Source organism: Pan paniscus, chromosome 12 (assembly GCF_029289425.2).
Source record: "Pan paniscus chromosome 12, NHGRI_mPanPan1-v2.0_pri, whole genome shotgun sequence".
Classification (NCBI taxonomy): Eukaryota; Metazoa; Chordata; class Mammalia; order Primates; family Hominidae; genus Pan; species Pan paniscus.
The window spans coordinates 119,585,565-119,594,985 of NC_073261.2; the positions used below are offsets into that span (position 1 = coordinate 119,585,565).

Below are 9,421 nucleotides of genomic sequence, written 5' to 3' on the forward strand. Positions count from 1 at the left end.
ATCCCTGGTACCAAGTAGTTTTTGCCAAATGATGGATTAAAGAACAAAAGTAAATAAACAACAACAACAATAGAAATAAAGAGTAAGATATTCATGAATATTATAGTGAATGAATGTGGTTGTTTCTGGACTCAAATGTCTTTGAAGGGAAAAGATGCAGATTCATTTCAACAAATAGTTATTGAGCGCCTCCTATGAGAAGCCTGTGTGCCGAGTGCTAGAGGGGTACAAAGACAACCAGGACAGGACTGGGATTCCCTGCCCACACTGCACCCACACCGAACCTATTGATGGAACACACAGGTGTGCGTAGCCCCACACCTGCAACCTTCAAGCCGCATGCACATGGCTCTGGGCCTAATCCATATGGGCTCCTGCTTTGCCAGGAAGAGCAGGTAAGAGAGGGAAAGGCAGTTTTCTCAAGGCCTAGCACGGCCAACCCCTGCACGGGGCAGTTCTCTCGCATGTGTTACCAGTCCAGTCCTCCAGGACCACCTCCCAGGCAGACCCTCATTTTCTCTCCTTCTCTTTCTCCAGGAGCCGGCCACGCAGCCCAGCTCTGGCACTGGGCCCTGAACAGAGTCAGCCACCAAACTTTTGGAAAAGCTTGTCACTTCCTGATAAAAACAGACAGATGCAGCTGACACCAACTCCCCCTCCTCTCTCACTGCCTTCAACACAGATGTGGCGCAGCTGTGGCCAGCCCTTTTGCATGATGGGGCAACAGAAAAAATGCTGAGGATGGCAGAGCAGAAAGAAGAGAGAACCTGGCTCTCAGTAACATCCCAAGCCGCTGCACCAGCGCCTGGAAGCAAGTACCTACCTTCAGTGCCTTGCTATTAAGGAAACAGAAAGCTGTTTAAGTCCTTGTTAGTAAGTGCTATGTTGCTGGCCAAACATATGCTAACACATCCAAACACAAACAAACACTATACCTGATACTGGTACATATATATGTGTTGTGTGTATCAATGCATATGTATGTGTGTGTTTGTGTGTGTGCGCACACGTGTGTGTTGAATCATATCTCCCCCAAAGGATATATTGAACTCCTAACCCCTGATGCTTATGAATGTGACCTTATTAGGGTGTTTGCAGATGCAATCAAGAGAAGATGGGATCAACAGGGTTGGCCCTAATCCAACACGACTGATGTCCTTGTGAGAAGAGATGCACCCCCAGCGCAGAGACAGAGAAGACAGCCACATGAAGATGCAGGCAGATATTAGAGAGAATCATCTACCTGTATTCTGCGCCTTGAACCTGCCCTTTACCTGCGGCTTGCCCACTCAGATCCTGAGGTTCCTGCCTGCTTCTGTCCTTGGATAAATGGGAACTCTTACTCTCATATCTGGCCACTTTCACCCCTACACATGGTAACAAGAAGGAAGTAAAGAGAGCAACTGGAGGGGAAGGAGGAGGACAGAAGCTGAAACACAGATGGTTTCTTAGGGTCTCACGATGGATTAAATAAAGAGATTTCTTTTTCTTTTTCCTAATACACCTGGCCCTATCCACCACTCTGCCGGCCACCAATGACCAGACTGGCTCAGTTTTCAGGGCCTTGGATAGTGCTTCATTGAGACAAGAAGAAGAGAGAAGGACCTGCAATCTGTGAGTGAGATCTGTGAGCATACAGCCAGCCCCATCCCATCCACACTAGGGATTACAATCACTTACTTCTGCCAAGTGATTAGAAGGAAATGCAAGTGTTTTAGTCAAGAGAGTTCAGATCTAAGGTGCCAACTCAGAAAGTCTCCTGGAAGCTTTTTGGATGCCACTGCCCTAGACTACAAAGCTCCAGTGCATACGCTATCAAAATTCGCCGTGTGGCAATCGGGGTCGCCAGAAAACTCACAGAAGGACCCAGGTGCTTCCTGACATTCTCCATCCGTCAAAGAGCCAGCCCCAAGGTCTCTGGAAGCCCGCACCCTTCCCAAAGCAAAGGCTCCCTTGGAGCACACAGCCTGTGTTATGCTTGTGAGCGCACAACTGGCACCACAGACCACGGCCACGTAAGTTACTCAGAAAACGGATTCCTCAGAGACAGAGAACACAGTGAACACAAAGGATGGCTCCTCACACACTTCACAGCACACTTAGCAGCTGCACTGCTTCAACTCCTATACAGGAAGAACCACAAGAATCTATGGCCCTGGGGCCCTACCTGGCAAGTTCCTCCAAGGCACTGGCGAAAGCATCCCAGTGTTTTATGAGAGGCCCGCACTCGCAAGGGAGATGGAGGCCCCTCCTCTGCTGCTCCTGAGGGTTCATCCAACAGCCCTGTCTCCTCAGCATCCTCCAGAACAAATCCTGCCTGTCCTGGGTCTTTGCCCTGCTCTGGGACAGCTCAGAGCACCCCCTTCTCTACACTCCCCAGCTCTCCAAAGCCCACCTATGCTGACTCCCATTTCCACAATCGCTTCCTCACCAGACTCCCAGGACACGCGCTCGGATGGGCACATTCAGGAGCTTGGTCCTAACCATTCCACATGATGCATCTCCCTTCACATCACAGGCAAAGGCCACGTCCTATATGCTTCCCGTGCATCGCACAGTGCCTCGGGCCCCCCAGCAACACAGCCATGGAAGTCTCGCCAGCTGTTACTCTGGATCTCACTTACGTGGTGTCTACACAACCACGGTACCCAGGATTCTCTCTCTGCATTCCAGGCCACCAGGCTACATTCTACCATCCTCACTCTTAAACCCAAGCCAATATTCCCATCTGACTTCTCAGGGTCTTAAGGTGTATTGTTCTGTGACCTGACCTAAAGAGAGAACCTGGTTTACTCTGATCATGATGGAATACAGAATTTACACTCGAATTCCATTTCTTCATTCATAATCTGTTCCAGGCTTCCCTCTTGAACCAGGTTTCTCTATCTTGTATTCAATCACTTAACAACAATCCATTCAGAAAGAGCATGATAGGCACTGAGAGAATGTAAAAATGAGTAAGTTCCTACCTGTGCAGAGATTATAATTTAGCAGAGGAAATAGGATGGTTACATAAATCACTAAAATTGGATTAGAGAGTTTTAAACGCAACTACAGGTTCTGAAAAAAAAAAAAAAAAGTTGCTATGGAAGCACCTGGTGGGGAAAACATTTGTGCCTGGGAAGACGAGAGAGAACGCAGGCACCTGGACCTGCAGGACCTGGCCTGGACCCTGGAGCTTTAACTCCGTCCCAGTTCTGCTCCGTGTGGCTCCATCTTCTCATCTGTGCAATGCCAGTGTCAGAGAAGAACATCTCCACAGTCACCCACATTGGCAATTTTACAGCTGGAAGGAAAGGCAGCATTTGTGATGAGCCTTCAAGAAGCATTAGGAAGCTGGCACATGGATGGTGGGAGAGCGTCCCAGGGCACACGTCAGCAGCTGCTGAGATCAGCCCTGGAAAGACAGGCTGGAGCCAAGGCAGGAAGAGGCTTGAACACTCAACCCGCGGGCTCACAGGTAACTTGGGCAACGAGCATGGCTGGAGGTCTCTGAATAGAGAAGTGTTAACAGACACCGACAGGCTTAACACACAAGCTTCCCAAGAAAGTTAACCAAAAAAAAGGCGTGCATTGATTCCAGCTTCAGCGCATTTCCATTTCAGTGAATGTTTGAACTTGAGGAGAGAGTCCCTTCATGCAGACATCTGAGTATTTCTGTGGAGGGAACACTTCCTACCACCCAAATGGGGACATGAGGAAGCGCTGCTGCCTCCCTGGCAGGCCCCCTTTCATTCAGAGGATATGGGCAGACCTCACTGAAGAGGCTGTAGCAGGGGTCGAGCAGGTGGTGCAGACATCAGAGAGTTCACTCTAGAATGCTGGAAACTCGCAGAGGAGGCTGCAGACCAGTCAGCGATGGAGGGTGCACAGAGGGGACTCCTGCAACCCACCAGATCACCAGCCAGGTGGCACACCCTGGAGTCTGAGACACACTATGAAAAAGCAGGAGGCCGGGCGTGGTGGCTCACGCCTGTAATCCCAGCGCCTTGGGAGGCCGAGGCGGGCGGATCATGAGATCAGGAGATCAACACCATCCTGGCTAACACAGTGAAACCCCGTCTCTACTAAAAATACAAACAATTATCAGGGCATGGCGGCGGGCGCCTGTAGTCCCAGCTACTTGGGAGGCTGAGGCAGGAGAATGGCGTGAACCCGGGAGGCGGAGCTTGCAGTGAGCTGAGATTGCGCCACTACACTCCAGCCTGGGCGACAGAGTGAGACTCCATCTCAAAAAAAAAAAAAAAAAAAACAAACAAGAAAAACCGGGCGGGTCCCCTCTGCATGGCTCGCAGGAGGCAGTCAAGCTTGCTGCATTCTGCACTCCTCTGCCCCCCAGAGGACCTTAACACACCATGTATCAACAATAAACATGCCCTGCTCCAAAGAATTACCTGAAAGCAGTTCTTGGGAAACCTAAAAAGTATTCCCAGGAACACAATGTTGTAAGAGATGTGCACAGTCCTAGGACAGACACAAAAGCCCGTTTAATCAATAAAGAGACTCTGACAACATCCACTTTCAGGACTTGGAACCCTTCCCTTTTGCTCCCACAGGCTCCCATAGGCAGAAGCCCCCAGAGCCTGCACTGCCATATCCAGCACATGCGCGGGGCTAATGTCTAGTTCGGAGGTTCCCAGTCGCTGGCCCCAGTCAACTATGGGTCACTCGGAAGACATGGGAGCAAGGTGACTGACTGTAAAAACAATGGTCGCTATGGGTGGTTCCCCTGATCTTTCCCTGAACTCACTCTCCCACCAGGTAGAACTGGAGGAGGAGGAAAGGAAATGGAGGGAACACAGATAGGGAAAGAGGCTCCAAAACAAAACAGTGAAAAGGAAAATGCACTGATGGGACCTTCCAGGAGATGCCAGTAATGAAAGCGGCTGTATTACACATGGAAATCTGGGTCCAAACAGCTCAGAGACCACCAGCCACCCTAAAAAGGCCAATGGTAAGGCAGCTGGGGAGCTCGGCCCTGTGTGCTGGTCCTAAGTTCCCTGTCCACCCCAGGCTGTTTCTTGCTGTTCCCAGGCCCAGAATGTGACCTTGTCCCTCTTAATTTGCCTAGGTAACTCTGACCCGTCCCTCCCATCCCAGACCAACAGCATCGCCCCAGCAGGCAGCCTCCCTGCCACCCGGGGCTGATCCAGGCACCCTCCTGTGGGTCCCACTGCTCTCTGCCCTGACCTCCCATGCTGCCCTGACCCCACTGTTCAAACAATCTGTTAATGTTTGAGCTTCCCGCTCCCTAGACTACAGCCTCCTCAAGGTCATGGGATCTATCCTTATCTGCAGGCCTCTGGGTTCAAAGCCAGGCTTCAAAATTGACGACGTGTGTGCGACGTTGGATAACATCCCTGCTCTCTGCTTCACTCTGCTCCTCTGTCAGCTAGGGACAGCCACATATGCCTGTGCTGCAGGGCTGTGTGAGAACTGCATCCACGATGCAAGCAAAGCCCTGAAGATCAGGCAAATGCATAATGAATATCAACCACCTCCTCCACCTCTAGTGTCAAACACACCTGAGATGATAAAATACTGGTTGACACACTGCATGCCACCAAGGAACTTGCTTTTGTCTGGAACACTGCATCCAGTTTAAAGGCTGCTCCTTAGAGAAAGCCTGCCTTCCAGTTCTACGGAACATCCAGGAAGTAGGCACCTTTAAATTCAGGTCTTGGGTTATCTGTGGAGTGAAGCAAGGTGAAGGCTCCTACCAGCAATGAGCCACCCTCCTCAAAGCTTCATTTCTCACCATTTCACTTTGGAAAAAAGCCACTCTTCTGAAAGTTAAAATATTTTCTCTTGGGAAACAAACAAACCCTTACGAATGGTTGTACTTGGTGAGTCGTCCTGTAATATTTATTCTCCTGGAAAAAAAATATGATCCAACAGTACATTTTTATTTCTGGATCTTGGAAAATATTTACACCAACACCTCAGTTTTATCCTCAAAAAACTGGAGCCATCCAGGGAGGTTAAGACGCTGGCCCAGGGCCAGATAGCTGGGTCAGGAAATTGTAATAAGCTCTATCCTTCAGCCCCACTACCCAGCAGGTATGTGAGCAGTGGCTTCAATTTAATTTCTTCATCTAATTAAGAAAGGGTATTCATGTGTTTCAGTAATGCAGAAACAATGGAGAAAGGAGGCTAGTTTTGGAAATGATTACTTCTTAAAGAAAAGAAAGGCACCTCCAACTTCATTCTTGGATCTCAATGTTAGAAAATTCCCCAGAGAAAATACGGAGAGTCCCTCTTCCTTAGAAGCATTCCATTCCATTCCCCGCCTCTGGGCTGCCTCTGAGATCCCACATCCTGTGAAGCCAGGGGTTCCTTGCTCTAAGAGAGTCTGAGGGCTCAATATCATCCTGAATGGTTCCAGACCACCCAACATGCAGGGCAGCGAGCATGGCTTCATCCTCTTCTATTGCAAGTGAGGTATGGGAAAAAAGGGACAGCAGACAGAACCAGAAAAGCTGATGCCAGGGCTGGACCAGCCACAGCTTTTCATGTGGCCTGGGCTACCTGACCCCTCCTTTCCAAGCTACGAGGTTCCCATGGTTACAACAAGGGTTCATAGGCCAGGTGGGTGCTGGCCCACCTGGTTCTGTGATTGTCAGTCTCCAAGGGCAGGCTTCCTTCCCATCTCTACCCCCAGAGGGAAAGGCTTCCAGGAGGGAGAAATGTGAACAAAAGTAAGCAGTGGGGCCACATGGTGGACCACAGGGGAAAGAATGTTCTCAGAGGCAGGCAACGTAGCTTGTAGCTCCCAACCCTGCCGCCGCCTGCCAGAGTGGCACTTCTACCCCTGAACCTCAGCAGCTTCAGCCAAACAGTGTGAGGTCCCTTCAAAGTCCCAAACCACACTGAATCCCCAGGAGACGTGACTTACTCTAGCAACAGTCTGGATACAGGGATTACCAACTAGCAAGCTGAGGGCACTGGAATCTATTTATAAAATATATGCATTTTACAATGCTCTTTGAGTTTCCCAAATCCTCATGGCACAGATGACCTGGGGGTGCCTGCATCGTGCATTTAAGTTTGCCCTTCATTAGTTCCTCTTCCAGAGTTGCTGACATTAGAATCGGGACCTCTTTAAAAACACAAACTGCAAAAATCAAATTGCACTGGGTCTGGAAAATTTCCATCCCATTAAAATTGGGTTATTTGCACCCATTTTCTCATGAGGTCCTCAATCCATCCACAACCTTTGATGCCTGATGCAGGTGGAAGCCCACAGCCAGTGGGGGTCTGACTCTGAAGTCACAGTAGGCACACCACACCATGCCTTCCCTTGCACGCAACACCGCGGAAATCACTCTAAAGCAGGGCTCAGATCACTCTCCTCCTCCAAAACCATCAATGGCTCCCACTGACACAGAGTCAAACCCAAAGTCTTGGCCTAGAATTCAAAGATTTCACGATTTATCCTCTTCTGACCCCTCTAGTCACATTTCCTTTGCACGCTTTAAAAACAAAAACAAAAATGTAAAAGGCATTAGAAAAGTGCAAAAAACAAGGTTCCCTAATCTCAGTACCGGAGAAGAGAATACAATAAAAAAGGCTGTTGTCTCCTTTGGAGCCACTGGGTGAATCCCCTGGGAAAGTTCACGGTGTCACACACCTTGTCCCTCCCCCTTCCTGTGCTGGAGCAGCTCTCTCTGGACAGAGGCCCTTCCTGCCACCTCTGACCTGCCCCACCTGCAAGCTTTGACTCAGACACCCCCTCCCTTGCAAAGGGCACTCCCTTTGCAGGGACACCCTGACTCCCTCCCTTCCCTCCTGGGGACTCCCACAGCTCCACAGGCGTCTACACCAACTTACTTTCTACCTGGCATTTCATTTACAAATGCATCTTATCTGCCAGGCTCAACTCTCAACCCCAGCTCCATTCACTGGGGCATGTCCTCCTTCCATCTCCCAGGCCCCACTACGGGAAGTGTTTTCTTCCCAGGCTCTTAGTGCAGGAGCTAGACCCCCTCTCACCGCAGGGCAGCAGGGATCCACTGGGGATAGTTCCCTGGGGCCTTACCTCACTCCTCTGTTACCCCAGCCTTGACCCTGCAGGAGGCAGCGCAGGATATTTGTTCAATGGATTTTAAAAATTATTATTCGCTAGAAAAAAGACCACGAACTTTGGAGTGGACATCCTGAGACCTGCCTACGAAGACCATTAGGGTAAAGAAGTCACCCCTTCACCCCAGGACCAGGAAGCCTCCAGGATGGCATAAGCGACCAAACAGCTGGGAGCCAAGCACAGTGCAGGGGGCTTGGGGGCGGCGGCCGGAGGCTGGGGTGGGTAAGACCCGCAGGGAACTCCAGGGCTCGGGCGGCGGCTCATTCCCCGGGAAAGGGCTCGCGGTGGGGACCAGGGGCAGTAGCAGCCGCGGACCCCGCGCGCAGGGGATGTGCGGGGCATCCTCTTGGCCAGTTCCGACCTTCCCCGCCAGTGGCGATGCCCCGGGCGCGTAGTCCTTTCCCAGACCTCCTCTCGGGGCCAAGGCTCCAGCCCCAGGGTCTGCGGGCGGGGCCGCGAACCTTGAAAGCCCCCGCCGCCAGCTCGCCCGCGGGACCCTGGCCCGGGGCGCCCTGTCCCGCGCCGCAGCGCAGACCCGCGACCGCGCAGGACAGGCAGGGGGACGCCAGGTCCCTAAGCGCCCACTGCCCTGGGGCGCGGGCGCCGCCTGCCAGACGCAGGGCAGGGCAGGAGCAGAGCAGGGACGAGGTCAGGGACACGGGCAGGGCAGGGCGGGCGTCCTCTGAACGGAGCCCGCGAGTCCCCGCCCGGGACGCTGCCCCCCGCCCGCTGCCACCGGGCGCCGGGGCAGGACCCAGCGGGGCAGGCGCGGCCGCAAGCCCCGAGCCCCAAGGCCGGCCGCGCAGCGCCGCGTCCCGCCCTCCCCGCTCCGCGGCCGGCCCGGGCGATGCGGACACAAAGGGGACGCTCGTCACCCTACCTGGGCCTGCTCGTCCGCGGTGCGCGGCTCTGACGCCTCCGCCCGGTACTGGCTGCGGGGTGCCGGGTGCCCGCAGTTTGCCGCCCGCGCCTCCCCGCGCCCGCGCAGCCCTCACGGCCCGCACTGCAATGCCGGCCCTGCCGCCTCCCGCCTGCCGAGAGCCCGCGCGGGGAGAGGCGGCTGCGCGGGCGGGGCGCGAGCGCGCACAGAGGCCGGGCACGCGGGAGGCTCGGCCCCGGGCCCGCCCCCGCGCCGAGCCGCACAGCGCCCCCTGCCGCCCGCCTGCGCCGGCCCGAGGCCCGGAGCCGCCCCGCAGGCCCCAGGACAGGCTCTGGCACGAGGAGGGGCTGCGGAGACCGCCCGTGCACGCTAACATGAAAATGCTATTCCTGCATTAGTGGCCTCCAGAAGACACTCCTCTGATTCCTACACCGAGGGAACACACAGCAGCAAGCTAG

At 53.3% G+C, this 9,421-nt stretch overlaps 1 protein-coding gene and 1 long non-coding RNA gene across 3 annotated transcripts in view; one reads left to right on the forward strand and one right to left on the reverse strand.

Annotated features, from left to right (window-relative positions):
- Positions 1 to 4,256, forward strand: part of LOC117979056 (uncharacterized) — a 29,162-nt gene extending 24,906 nt beyond the window's left edge. Inside the window, exon 4 of the long non-coding RNA XR_008624437.2 lies at positions 538 to 4,256. This is a non-coding gene — a long non-coding RNA (uncharacterized LOC117979056). The remainder of the gene's footprint in view (positions 1 to 537) is intronic.
- RNF144A (ring finger protein 144A) overlaps positions 1 to 9,150 on the reverse strand; it is a 324,797-nt gene extending 315,647 nt beyond the window's left edge. Inside the window, exon 1 of one of the 2 annotated variants that reach the window (XM_055108290.2) lies at positions 8,964 to 9,150. The gene's annotated coding sequence lies outside the window, so the exon portion shown is untranslated. The remainder of the gene's footprint in view (positions 1 to 8,963) is intronic. The other variant, XM_055108287.2, reaches the window with a different exon arrangement.
- Between the last annotated feature and the right edge of the window lie 271 nt (positions 9,151 to 9,421).